Below are 15,110 nucleotides of genomic sequence, written 5' to 3'. Positions count from 1 at the left end.
AGGCGATCCACTTGGAACGAATTCTCGGGATGACACCAGTTTCGGGATATTAATTCGCGAACTTTGCGGAGAAATGCATTGGCGTTCCAGTTAATTTGGTGCTTCAATGCATAAAGCAACGATTTGTTAAGAAACTAATTGGAACGCCAATGCGTTTCTCCGCAAAGTTCGGGAATTTATATCTCGAAACTGATGTCATCCCACGAATTTGTTCCAAGTGGATCGGCCTGGCGAACTCCAAGGCTACAATTTGTAAATTGCAATATGAGCCATCAGGTAATTAGTTAAAAACTTAATTAGTAAATTTCTGTTAAATATTCGATTATGCATTTCAATTTCTTGTGGAAGTAACGTCCGCCTCTTCGAGTAGACCAGCTCATGAACTAGAATTGTGCTACCTGCCACAAGCAACCTTTAAGAATTTTTGAAAGAGTTCGCTGAAACATCCTGTATATGGTCATATTTGGAAATTCAATAAATTAAAATCTGGGTTTTTACATGCCAAAACCACAATTTTATGATGAGGCACACGCTGGTGATCGAGGCATTCCGAATTATTTTAACTCCCTGTGGTTTTTAATGTGCACCCAATGCATATGGCACACAGGCATCTAGTGCATTTCACTTCCATCTAAATGCCACCGCGCCCGGGATTCAATCCTGAGCTTTCAGTTCAGTAGAGCAACGTACGTACGCCTTAGCCACTACGGCGGGTCTGGAATTTTATATATCTCCAGTAAAAAATTCCAACCAGCTATCAGCTTACATGTCTGTTGGCTAACCCTAATTTCAGACCTTGATGGTCTACTAGCCAATCGGCATACAAGTTTACAGGTCTACAAGCCTACAAGTCTACTACCTGTCTACTACCTATTCTACTGTTTGTCGGTATGCCATTGTACCGGAGACCACTGTTCAAATGTGTATTGTTTATTGAATTGATGAATTCTGACTGTGATTGTATTACAGTCTTGCAGTCTTAATTAGAATACATTCAGTGCCCTTGAACACTAGAGTATGCCAGTCGGCACTTAAGATGGCTCACTGCATAAATATGCTCACCATTCCATCCAAAACTTCAGGTCATGGTATGTGTGTGATGTGGAAATCACATTTATAACATCTGAAAGCAATATGAACAGAGATAAAACTTTATTGCAAAGTTCACTACTACAGCACATTACCCAATTGCTGCAAGGGGTACCATTGCACTGCTTTCAGTCTCTTTTCCATAACTTCCTTTGACACGGTGTCGTCCGCGTTGTGAAAACAGCTGCACAAACAAATGAACCATTATTGCCATACGACAGAAGACTAAGTACAATACTTATTGTGTTGATTAATACACTGAGAAATGAGGAATTGAGCATAAACATTAAAAGACTAACAAGTGGTGAAAGCAGCACAAGTAATATTTATGACTGTTTTGAAGCCAGCTTTGTGGCTGGTGAAGGGCCAATTGGAAGCAAATGCATATTTTCAAGTAATTGTAGGCCAGGCACACCAAGCTGTTCTCATTACACAGATTCCTATTGAATAGCAGCAATAATCCCAACATAGGCCTTACTGCATACCTGCTTGGTTAATTAATAATAGTACACACCGTAAGTTTGCACATTATGAAAATTCACATATTTTTCCCCCTCCCACACAATGACCACACTTACAACTCAACACTGCAACCGGTGGCCTGGTTTTGACTTCGACTGATGATAATGGCCAGCTGCGGATGCCAGTGGCAGTACCAGCACTGGAGCTATCTAGTGCTATATGCACAAAGCTAGTATTTTTCCCTTTTTTTTGTCAGTCTAGACAGGTCATGCCACGCATGCATGGAGTGATCAGACTGCTAGCGTGCCACATAAGGTTGCAAGCTAGCTACAGCACCCACTTCAAGCTCAAAAGCATTTCAACATGCTTTGTAGAATGGCAGTCGTTAATTCAGAAGGTACTTCGGCGTCAGCAAAGTACACATCTGCCATTAGAGATGGCCGCATGAAAAGCTGAATGCTACCAGCAAGGCAAGCAGGAATTTCCGCTGACCCAAGACTGATTTTTACTCGCAAGTTGAAGTAGCAGTGCTTTATAGCTCAGAAGCCTCTGGACAGCTGTTCTGTGTAAATTTAAATGATACAGAAGGAGGCTCGCCGACTTACAAGGAAGCAGGGCATTCCAACTACAAACTTCAATGCAAGCAGCGACTGGATGATGTGCTTCATGTGGCGGCATGGGCTTCATGAGTGTGCTGTGTAAATTTAAATGATACAGAAGGACGCTCGCCGACTTACAAGGAAGCAGGGCATTCCAACTACAAACTTCAACGCAAGCAGCAACTGGATGATGTGCTTCATGTGGCGGCATGGGCTTCATGAGAACATGTCAGCAGCTGCCTTCTACATACAAAGAATCACAGACTTTCAGTATTTGTGATCATTCCCTGGCACCGGGAGGCAAGTTTAGAAGGCTGCCAGTGGAACTGTTGTGTCCATTGGTCCTAGAGGCACAGAACATGATTTCTGATGACACTGTCATCAAAAGCTTCAAGAGAACTGGCATCTGAAGCTCAACTGACACCACTGAGGACCACCTACTATGGGACGACACTACTGAAGTTTAAGAAACTGGAGGGCCAGCCAGAAGTGCAGATTTCTTAAGCTTAAATTCTTATTTGAAATGTATGTTTTCAAGGTTCGAAAATAAGACTTGTCCATTCTTGTAAGTTACACCTTTGTTTGATTCTTTGGTAGCTGGCTTTTCGACACAATCTTAGTGTGCCGTAGATTAGGCTGAACTAGGTGGCTGTGGAAATTAACTTAAGATTTTACCCTGCATATAACATAGCCTTCCACTTTGTGTCATTTTCTTAAGTGTTTAAAATAGGAATAAACAAATGCATAAAAAATACCTAGTGCATATGCTCGTTCCACAAGAAGTATGCTGCAAAGTATCAGCAGGACTGGTATACTGTAGTGATTCCTTTCCCTTCATTTCTACATTGAAATTTTCATCCACTGCACATAGCCAGCCAATCATGATCATGTAAGCAGAATGCTACCCTTACAACGCACAAGACAATTCCAATAGAATAATTACGCTATCCCAGCCCTAGATGCTTTCATAAAGTGTTTATGTAGCACATGGGCATCATACATGAGCTAAATATTCATGTACCTGTCCACAATATTTTATAAATGCTGTAACCACAAGGAAGTTTTCACATATACTGAAAAGTTTTCACAGCTGAAGTCATGATAATGTTAAATTTGTTTAAATACATTGGTACCTCTGACCAAATATTAATGGCAAATCGACAATAGAATGGATTTCAATAATACTTTAGAGGGAATGTGGGTGGCCAGCTTCAAACTTGAGCGCCATGTGACATTAGCATAACTACAGCATGAATGCATCCTGTGATGTATCCAAGTTTTTGTGATTGAGCCTACTTCAGCAAGTTGTCTGGGGGGATGTATGAGCTGAAGCAAGAGGCCAGAACAGGGACTGCTTGCACGAAGCCATTTACTGATGGGCAAACTTACCAAGCAGTAGAAAGGTACTTCAGGCTTCTATTTTCGTTGCGCTGTGTCTGGCAGCGCCTGAGGCAAACATATAGCCGAGCTTTCAAGCGACCTTTTACTATTGGCCTACTCATTCACATAGGGTCACAACACAATTACCTGCCTGTCTCCAGTGGGTGAAACTTTCCCAAGAGAATGTTTTTCCCTGCTACTTTGGTGAGTGCATCAGCTCAGTTTGTCTTGTGAAAATGGCTCCCGCTACTTCACATGTAGGGTGCATTTGTTTGATTGCCCTTGTTGTGGATTGCCCTCCTCGGCCGCAGGAAGTCGTAGGTTCAATTTCTACCACCGCATGGCGCCCACTGATTCAAATGGACACAAGTGTACCCCAGCATGGCGTTTGGCTTTCTTCAGGGAGAGGAGCCTGTGCTCTAAATACCAGTCAAAACCCTCATTGGTTTTGACAAATCAAAACCCAGACCTACTTCAAAAAGAAGTAGGTCTGGGCCATTCCCAATAGTGGCAATTTCCTATGTGGTGCCCCAAATTCCCTTTCGAAGCGCTGAGGTCCCATAATGGCCAAGCACCAGGTGCAGTGCAAGGACCTTATGAGTGTTGTTTATGTGTGTGGACTGCTTGAAAACTCTTGAGGACTGTGAATGAAGGAAGAAGAAACAGAAGGCGAGCCAGGCGCAGATTGCGTGCTTGGCAGTGCTCAGAAAAGAAACAATAGAGAAGGAAGAAGAGAGGTGGGTGCCATATGGGCAGAGGGGGCTAGCAACTTAGAAGACGCAGGACCAGTGCGCTGTTTCGGGAGCTCCTGCCGTGGTACCTGAGGCAGCCCTGAGGACAACGCGCCTGCCTGTCGGTGCAGACGCAGAGTGGCGCCTGGCGTGACGCCATTTGGAGCAGGCCTGGCTGTAGCCTGCTCGTAGCCGCCTGTTGGAGCATCTTTAGGCTGTGTCCGGGGTGAGGCCTAACCGAGGCCTTTGCTTTGAAGCCGCCTCTTGCTCGAGGTGGCATGTGAGGTTGTGGCGGTGGAAGCAACCCGCCCGACAGCCGTTCGAGTCCTCAGGCCATGGTAATGCAGCTGTCGCCTGCCTCATCTGATGACCATTGCCGTCACCCTGCCTTGGCTGGCCTTCCACGAGGGTCATCATGCCTTGGGTCGCCTCCAACGGAAATCGTCGCGACAGCTAGACGATCTACCACTGATCGACGACACCATCAGGAATGTAGCCATGAGACGTACTGGCTCTTTTCTTGAACGCTGCGCGTAGGACTTAGTGTTAGACGTGTTTGTTTTAGGGACCTTTGATAAGTATTCTGTGTTTAGTGCTTGTCTTGTTACAGTCATCATCTTAAATTTTGGTTCACATCGGTTCGCGCGTCTCTGACGTTCATTACTGTTTGACTGCACACAGACATACGTGCCAAACAACTATCCATCACACCAGACCGGGAGCATGCTTGTACCTATTTCACCGGTAGGTACCTAGCGGCTGCACTTGCCTCAAAGCAGCCGAGGCTGATACTCTTCAACAAGGCCATCTGTCGTTGGACAATAAGTGCCCAGAGAGCACGCATGAAATCTCTTTCAAGATGTGAACCCTCACAAGAAGCCGAGCGCCAGGCCAAGGGACATCTCTACCCATCAGAAAGAAACGGAGGTTTTCTGGCGGCACTGGGATTTGAACTCAGTACCTCCCACATACGAGGCGGATGCTCTACTGCTATACCACTACTGCGGTAGATTCATCCAGTTGAAATGGTCAGTCATGAGGATCTGAGACCGCTTTAGCATCCAAGAGAACCAAAAATTGGGCAAGCTGTTATGTATTCATGGTTGAAATGTTGAAAGCGGCATGGGCAAACGCAGACAAAGGAGTGCTTGCACTCTCTTCATTTCTCTGCCCCTCAGTCTGCATTTGTTTTTTAACTGCTTTAAACATTCTAATCGCTTTAGCTGTACCCATGACTGTTATTTTCATTGTCGACCTATTACAGCACCTGGCATTGTGTATATAGCACAGAATGACTAACATGGGAGTGCCAATGTTGCTGTAAGTGACTGCCATGTACTTAACAGAAAAATTTATGGAGGCGTAATGGAATAAGATGGGCGTCTACAGCTCCAACAGTATCCCATATTATTATTATTAAGCCCTTGTCTTCAAGGAGCCTACTGGATAATTATTAGGATAGGAACTTTTCCTTGTGTGTGTTGAGGGCTTTACTAAATGCATTAGGAGCAAGTTTGAATTTTTTTGAGGCTACAGCACCAAGTAGTTCACAAGAAAGTTTCTCACTATTAAGCAACAATGGGAAAGAAGCATTGTTGCTAATATTCAGTAACAGTGACGCACGCTGTTTGCGGCGGTATGCATGAGGAAACAGTTCCCTTTCTTTTTGCTTTTTAGTTTCGCAAGTTTGAATTTGACTAGCACGCTGATGCCTACAAGATGAAGAGAAGATATACAATAAAGCTTGCTCAGAGTCGGTTACTTTAGCGAGCCCTGCTCAGATTCTGATCGAGATGTATGAAGCTATGTATGGACTAAATGTACTATCACATATTTCTACTACTAGCACTAAACTTAGTACTAAGTTAAACAGAAAGATACTAAAGAACTCTTCCCTGATACCCAACAACAAACAGCATGCTTGTGTGTGCGTCACTGATGCAGAATGTAACTAACACTTTAATTGTGTTGCCTCAAAAATGAACTTTTTTTGAGAACTACCCAATGCTCCGTCCCCAAATAAGGTACGAAAAAAGCAACCTCCTCCCACAGTGGCTAGTAAGGCTGCAGCTAAGCCCCTAACGATTACAATGAAAAGCATGCAAGTTATCAATTGGCTAGATTGCCATGCAGCGCATAATACAGGATGCCATTGACCCATGGACGAAAGCCGTATACCCTGTCGTGATGAGTGCTACAGGTGCTGCAAATGTTATCGCAAGCAATTATAATGCTGACACTGCCATCCTAGACACGCTGTTCTGCGTAAGTAGCTGAAGGGCCTCCTGCAACAACTTGGCATTCAAGACAATGCCATCACTGTGGAAGACAAATTGGAGTCAGATCCATCACCAAACTTGTCAAACGGGTGAATACGGTCTCAAAACAAGCACTGGTGTTGCAGTTTTGAGGCAAACCAATGAATGCACACAGGTTGAGAAGCAGCAGAAAATTCGGAAAACTGAATTGGTAAACTTGATTCAGGGTATCAAGGTAAGAATATGCCACCGACACTCAAGGCAGGCAGATGGATTTGTTTTGTGCCCATGTGAACGAGCGAGCCTGATGCACAAGATCGCAAAAAAAGCTCGACCAATTCTGTTGCCTCAGATGCTGCTGGACGCAGTGCAGTGGCAAATAAAGACCTGAAGTGCCTTCAGAAAACCAACTTACTTGGTTGGTTTTGCTTTCTCGTTTTTTGATCTGCTATGTACTCCTTCCGAGTAATCATTATAGATGCAGCATCTGCTTTTTAAGTCTTGTTTTTTTAGGTTATTATTTGCTGGGCCAGCGCACATGCTTCAACCTACCTTCACATATTTTTAGAGGCAAGCGTCATGCTGTGCGATAATCCGGATTGTCTCTTATCACCTCTGGTATACTAGGCCGTACCAATCTGTCATGGCACATGGCTATGATGTGGTTGTATTAGGGGGTCCTGGTGACTCCAATATTTGGTTGCTTTATCATTAATGTGATGCCCCATGATGGTCTTGTTCAGTACTTATAAATATCACATTTCTTCAGTAAACTGCAGTTGAAAGTAAGCGCCAAACCCGTGTTTACGCAAACCGATCTCTGCTCTAACATTTTCCAGTGATTATGCTCTCAGTAACGTGCTTAAATAGATTCTCATTTTCTACGGAAATTGTTCATGTGTGTCACAATGGCTCATAGAGAGATTCAGCTATACCTTTGCAATCCTCCACCTTGAAATCCCTATTCATCGGCTTACAGTAAGAGTCTTAAAATCGATTTCGCTCCTTTACAGACACTTTCGCCCATATTTTCACTGCACATGCTTTCGCTCTTCCCTTATATCCTCACAATTTTCTAGTGGCCCCATGACCTGTGCAGCACTCTCCAAGTGAAACAACTTATTCCATACATTTGCACTCAGTAATTTCATTTCTGTAAGCTCTGTACTAGACACTAGCTAATTATTTTATTCCTTAAAAATTTTATTTCTCTTTCATAGCAATTACTCCGGCTGCTATTAGAAAATAGCAAAACATTATTTTTATAATGCCTTCAATGAATCAACCTTCAATGATTTAGCCTGAATATCATGTACAGCATGCAGCTCTTCTGCAATGTTTCACCTTAATCCAAAATTTAACTATCTCGATCTAGATGCAGATGCTTGCTATGCATTGCCCTTCTTGTGATTACTTTTATATGTGCACCTATGATTCATCGCAGTGTTCTTAGAGTATCACGGATGAACATCAGTTCTTCCTATTTATGGAGGTGGTGTTATGCAGGCAGTGTCTGACAAATTGAACATCTTTCCTAAAGTTCGGAAAGCAGACACAATTCTATATGAAGGAAGAATAGAACCTGATCACCTTTCTTTCTCATACAATCACCCCCAATGAATATATAAACAAAAGAAAAACTAAATTTTCTTTTAGTTATATATAACCTAAGAGTAACTCATTACTCATTAGTTTGCTGAGCTATCTACAACTGAAACTGTTGCAGCATGTCAGAAATGCTACAGTGCATTGCACATTATGTTTATCGTCAGTAAATGAGCATTTTCAGGCATCAAGCTCAGCATATCAAAGATATGATGTTGGCCTTTGGGAGGTTAAAATGTCCACAATTTTGGCCATCAATTCCATCCCGTATGATATAGGCCACATGACAACACAAAAGCATCCAAATAAGCTAACATGTTGACATCTTCAATGCCTATAAAATCATCAGCAACTTTCCATTTGTTGTTGCTTATATGAAGACCAAATTTACATGTCCCTTGCATAAACTTATGGCAAGAATATCATGATCACAAGTATTAATTTCTATAATTATGACTTAAACTCACTCTAAAACATAATCTAATAAACGTAGCACTGACATATATACATACCTGGCCAAAATATACCCAGAGCCTAACTACAGTGTTGGCCAATTAAACGAGGAAATATAACTTATTTCACTTAAAATATAGTCTGTGGTACTTTACCCAAATATGACTCGAAGGAAACTGCACAAATCTGAGTGGCGATGTGGGCTTGTTGGTTGTTTATGTTGAAATGAGCGAGCTGTAGCGCGAACAGGGAACAAAGATATGAGAAGGCACAATGAAGTGCTACGTGTGATATTCTTTGTGCCTTCTCGTGTATTTTTCCGTGTGCGTGCTACAATTTGCTCGTTGCACAAATCTGTTACCAAGCTTCTTATCGTCATTTATTTCATCTTTAAGGGCCTCTGTCAGGGCATTACGTTAGAGGTGGCATATTCATGCAGTCGTCTCTAGCATTCACTCAAACCATTACCAAATGTTCACACCCTAAATGTATAATTGCTTTTAATGATGAACAAGTCTGCAATTCTATTGTCTGCGAGCATCGACAATACATATCCTGACCTCTGCAGTGACTGATCCGCTACAAATTATCTTTGAGGTTCTTAAGCTGCGTGATTTTGTACTTTTATGTTTATTAATGCACTACGTGAGACCATAAGTATACTTTATATGGCTTCGTTTTCAAATTTAAGTAACTTCAGGGTGATGAACACACACACACTTATGGAAACATGAAAATGAGAACCAGAGGGGGTTTGAATTTACCATGTTTTTCCATTTCCTGTGGATAGCCACGAGGTGCTCCAGCAATGACAGTCCCCTGTCTGCACCGCCCCATGGAGGCCAGCTGCCACTGAGAAAACACGGATTATTATTATTATCAGATATTAGCTAGCAGCATCACATATGCAAGCCGACTTGTGTAGAACAGTGCAAGACAGTTGAAGTGACATGTACATTAGGTGAATATTCATTTAAGACACATGTAACTGCAGAGTAATGCAAATAGGCGTGCAGCTTACATGATATATGAAGCTCAAGTGCACTGTGTAGGTTATCAAGTTAGGTGTTTTCTAGAGGTCTTTGTGATTAGTACACGTGATGCCATATGCACTGGAATGTGATGGTAAAGAACCGAGTGCTCCCAGTCATTCCATGAACTGAATACTATTGCTGCAGCTACGTGATAGCAGAAGGCTGTATGCACTAGTTCAAAGAGCTACCTAAAACAGGGTGCAAGCCATAATTGATTACATGAATCAGTGGGAAAATGTCACTTGGTGGCTGCCACTAGACATGGGAATGGTTAAGCAGCGCTGCAAAGTGCTACTCAATGCTGGTTCCTAATTCCTTACATAACATTCACTACGTCAAAGAACAATGCCACTAAGTCCTGACCTGTCTGCCATGCAGATAAAGGTTACGCATTGCTGAAGTTGTGCTTGCAGGATGTGAAAAAAAGCTGTCCAAAAGAGAATTTAGCACATGGACAAGAATGTCAAAATGAAATCTAACCTCACTAAAGTTGTGGTATAGTGGCGACATTTCACACAATATTTCAATAGAACCATGAAAATTTCTGTTAAATTGAAAGCTTGCCTATATTGTTGTGTTGTACCCATGTATTAGTGCTATGACAAATGAAGGATCTAAGTTGACAGATGAAGCGACAAACTTAAAATGTCCACGTGCATACATGCTAAAAGGCAGTTTCCCTGTTTCATTACATTTTCCAAACTCTTGCAGAGCTGTTGTATATTCTACGAGTACAAAGCATGGCTCGATAATAGAATAAACCGCACAGTATGTGCTGCCACGCTAACAAATTGGTAAAAGAAAAACAAGGAAAGCTTCTGCTGTCATGATTTTACCATTAAGTGGACTCAAATACTACATGAACACATATATCGAGAAAAAAAATTGGTTTCAACAAATACAAGCAACGTTTGGAGTCAGCCCTATTATAACAGTTACCAACTCATGTGAACAGAAAAGCAGGTGAGAGCACACTGGCTCAGGCTGAGCCATTTGCCTTTCCTGTAAATAAATCCTCACACTCTGAAGCTCATATTGATACTCCCTTCAGTCACGGTGTACATAATTGTGTGCACAACTTATTTTTGCCATTTCTGTGCAGCTGTGTCAAGGAAATGACCACAAAAACTAATCTTAGGGTAAATTAAACATTATGGTTACCTCAAGTACCTTCATTTCACTTCTGAGGGAAATGTATTGCTACCGAAGATAGCTTTGGAGAAGGCACTACAGTGTTTGACGGAAGGTGTGATGTGGGACATTTCTGTAGCAATTGCTAAATAATTTTCTTCTTTCTAGTAAAGCTTGCAACCAATAATTAACTTGTGCAGGTAACACACTAGTGATTCAGTAATTTTTTATGAAGAGACCTATCATTACAGCGTGCACAACAATTAGATACTTAATCACTCTGTAATTATGGTGAATCATCATAATATGCAGTCATTCTACCATCTTGACTTGCTCTTAATGGAGTCTGCAGCACCTTGGCATATATTTATGTAAATTTCATACATTTATCGACAGTCAATCATACTTCGTCACTGAAGGGGTTAAGTGTAATCGGGCAATTTTTTCACGCCAGTGTGTGAATCGGGAATGCAGAACTTGAACGAGTTCCACTGAACGCAGTGTAAAGAAGGTAAGAGCAAATCACAACATTAAAAAAACATAATGCCCCCCCCCCCCCATGCCACAAAATTGCTGCAAAACCAGAAAAATGTTGGCTGGTATCAAAGTGGAGCCAATGCACACGAACATGCTTGATAATAATCTACTGGTAAGAGTTCGTGCAATTTCTTAGTCCCGATGATAGATTGATGATGATAAATAATAATTTAGCCTATAAACACATCCATGTAAGTCCCGAACAAGTTGAGATATCCATGAATCTAGCTTCCTGGATCTTGCGTTTTACTCACCTATACCAGAAGGATACGCCACATAAAAGAAAAACCTGCATGCATGCCGGCATCTCTATGATACTTGCACTTGTCAGTTAAATAATAAATCGCACAGCTATAATTTCAGTCAATACAGAAAACAAATCAAGGTGAACACGGTTTCTTCAATAAGTTGTCCCAGACTGACCAAGGTGTTGTGTACTAACAATAAGCATTGGTGCACACGCTTCTTGGACAGCCCTGGGCAGTCAGGGGTGGCCAATCGAAGAGCCTAGTATACATATTGAAAATCAGTCTGCACTCCAGTGAGCCATACATCCAGAGAGAAAAAGATCTCCATTTGTGTTCTCCCTCTGCAGCTAAATCTTCGTACACCTTGCTGGTTTGGCACATCCCATTTGCTTAGCTCACTGAGGAAAGACACTGCATTAGAACGTTTTCCTTGTCGTTTGAACTTTGCCCTAGATCAGTTCATTGCTGCACATATATGCAGCCGACATCACATGAAAACAATTTAACACTTTATCAGTGACAATCTCTCTCATTTTGGGAATGTTGTAGTAATCTTACAGTTCAATGCAAGCAACGGCGTAAAAGTTCCTTCACTGCTAAGAATGACTGTTGGCAAATTTTATGCATAGCAGTTATATCCACTAGAGAAGAAAAAAAAAACTCTTGATGCAAACAGCCGCAGCTATGCTGTGTAAACATTTGTATAGCCTTTCATATGAAAGTACCGCACAGTTGAGGCCACCTAAAAATACTGACAAAGAAGCTGTGCTGGGGCCGTATTCTGAAACGTTCGCCTAGGCGAAATTTCGCCTAGGCGAAATCAGCGTGCGCGCTGATTGGCTGGTTGAGCAAAATTTAATGACGTCGGGCTCAACCACCCAATCGGCTCATCCAATTTTGCTGAAACAGCCAATCGGCGCACGCCTGAAAGCGAAAAAAGAAATTTCGCCTAGGCGAACGTTTCAGAATACGGCCCCTGGACAGCTCTCTAGCTAGCGGCATCAGCAACAGCAGCAAATAGTAATAATGAAAGTCGATATTTAATAATTGCATTTAGTAATGTCACCAGGGTGATTTGGAGGTCCGCCAGCATGACAAAGCCCACTAATATAAACGAAGTTGGTTAAAATTCGGCTAGACGAATCGCCTAGCAGCCAGCCAGGTACACTCCATCTCTGCAAAGACTATTACAAGGTGCCGCGCACACCACAGTGAAATAAATGCAAATGATATAGCTACATCTAGCTCCAAAACTACAACGCTGAATTCAAACATAAAACAATACAAGATATTTCATAGCGTGTAGCATAGCATGACTCGAAACAAGAACGATCGATCGAATAACGCAGACCTTCAATCAAATTAATATGACAGTCAGCCTCTGTGCTAGTAGATCATTCGTACTTGTAATTGGGTTGACAGGGTCCGATGTACATACGCCACGAACTCCAAGGCAAACATAACAATAATAGGGACTGTAGACGAAACTGAAGGAGCGGATTCGCCCGCTTGTGTTTTAAGCCCAAACCGCATTCACGCGATTTTGTGCGCAACGGCGACGAGCGACGAAACGGGCCGTCGCGCGAACAGATCGCTTGGTCTTTCCGCTCAATCGCTCGGTTCTAGAAATTTAGAATACGTCGCTCGTCGCCAGGAAGTGCTATGAGCGACTAGCCAATAGCGCGAAGTCGGAACTGGATATACATCAGTCAAGTACTACCGATTGTCGCACGGAACGAGCAAACGACTAGATTTTGATACGTGCAAGGATAATAACGTAGTGAAATATTTAGAAATATTTATGCTGCTCTTTACACTAAAACCCGTTAAATTAATAAAGCAAGCGTCATGCCAGTTTCGGCGAGTATTTGCTGCCCTCATAAAGGCAACACCGGGGAGACGTCGCTCGTCTCGTCGCTTGCATGCTGTACGACTTGTAGGCGACGAACGAACGCGACAGCCATCTCCATCGCGTCGCTTGTTGCGCGCAAGATTGCGTGAATGCGGTTTATACTTTACGCGGTATCGCAACACGCACTGCTTCAAAATTATGCAAATAGCACATAGCAAGAGGGGGGGGGGGGGGAATTGTACGTACCTTTGTAAAAGTTGCGACTGCAAGTGACAATCGCCAGGCACGCATTCTCTTCAGAAAAGGTCTTCTCGGGCGCCGCCATCCACGTACGTGGCAGCTCCATCAGCAGTGACGCGGTTTGTGCAGTTTCACGATGAGCACTGGCATATAATCATCACTGCACTGCGACAACGCGCAGCCACGGTATTCAAAAGTTGAACCGTGCGCGCGACACATACAAACAAAGCGATCGCCGAGGGCCGCGCCGGTGAAGGCGCCCGCTGCTTCCCTTTACTTACAGTCGCGTTAAACTTCGTTGATGAGGACTCGTTCCGATTGCGTTCACGAATAACACACAAACCGCGGAAAACATTGCGTTAACACGGATGCACGAACGAAAATTACACACGAAAACAGGCCTCGGTATCTGACAGCTGCCGTCCATGTGCTGCCGGCGCAGCAAGCTTACCAGTGTTGCCAAGCGATACATTGCATTGGCCATTCCACGTTTGGTTTCGGTTTGGATTTCACTGAATGTGTCAAAACTTTAGCTTGGTGGTAATTTTTGGCAGTAGTTCATTTAATGGGGCTTGAATAAAGTATCTAGATTGACTGATGTAGCAAACTTTTTGTTTGTGCTTGTGCAGTAGCTGATATAACGAATAGGAATTCGTGCAGCAGGTTTCCTAACTCATGCTTTAATATTCCCAGGCTGCTTTACATAGGCCGGTATATATGATTGCAAAAGTATATGTTCATGTTCTCTCTCAAAAAGTAGACATATTCATCGGGTGTGGTTGTGAGCCAACGTGCAAAACGATGAGTTGATTGTGTGTGTTTCTGCGATAAAATTCACTTCAACTCGTTACTACCTGCTCGGTGCAAGCACATTCATTTCGATCGAGATGCTTTGCCTATAGTTGCAGTGCAAAGCATCGCATTTGTTACGTGCAGTATAGCTACATCTCGTAAATAAGGCCATGCTGTCCGGCAGGCGCGGTGCTAATAACCCATACTAGACGGCAGTAGCGCACCCAGGATCTCTGCCGGGGGGGGGGGGGGGGTACATTTGTGTGTGTGTGTGGGGGGGGGGAAGCAAACACTTTACATAATATGTAATTACCTTGCTTTAGCCAGAGGAATCCAACAGCAACTCAAATGCCTCATAACTATAATACAAAACATAATTATAATAATAAATCATAATTATAATAATTATAATTTTAATATATAAGGATGATGACAATGTTTATTTCTTCAGCATTTTACTCAAAGTACTTTAAGAGTGAATGAGTAAATAGAAGACAGTAGGTGATAGAGTGTTTTTGTTAATCCGGAAAATTCGACCTCAAGCCATCTCCTGAATGGTAATGACAGTGTGCACAGAGCGCTGAAGGTGCACGTTGGACTGGTGGGGCTCGACGCGTGAGTGGAGGGGGAGGGGGGTTACAACTACAATTTAGGTATACTTTTAAATCCTTATATGGCAATATAAGGCGTTTACTTGCA

The 15,110-nt window shown here is 42.7% G+C and overlaps 1 long non-coding RNA gene across 1 annotated transcript; it reads right to left on the bottom strand.

The window, feature by feature from the left end:
• Positions 1–1,910: 1,910 nt before the first annotated feature.
• LOC125941942 (uncharacterized) lies at positions 1,911–13,916 on the bottom strand. Its single transcript, XR_007464689.1, has 3 exons — positions 13,626–13,916; positions 9,342–9,429; positions 1,911–2,494 (listed from the first exon to the last, which is right to left on the bottom strand). It is a non-coding gene; the product is annotated as an uncharacterized LOC125941942 (long non-coding RNA).
• Positions 13,917–15,110: the final 1,194 nt, after the last annotated feature.

This window comes from Dermacentor silvarum, unplaced genomic scaffold, assembly GCF_013339745.2.
Source record: "Dermacentor silvarum isolate Dsil-2018 unplaced genomic scaffold, BIME_Dsil_1.4 Seq667, whole genome shotgun sequence".
Lineage (NCBI taxonomy): Eukaryota > Metazoa > Arthropoda > Arachnida > Ixodida > Ixodidae > Dermacentor > Dermacentor silvarum.
This window is presented reverse-complemented; position numbering and strand designations above follow the sequence as displayed.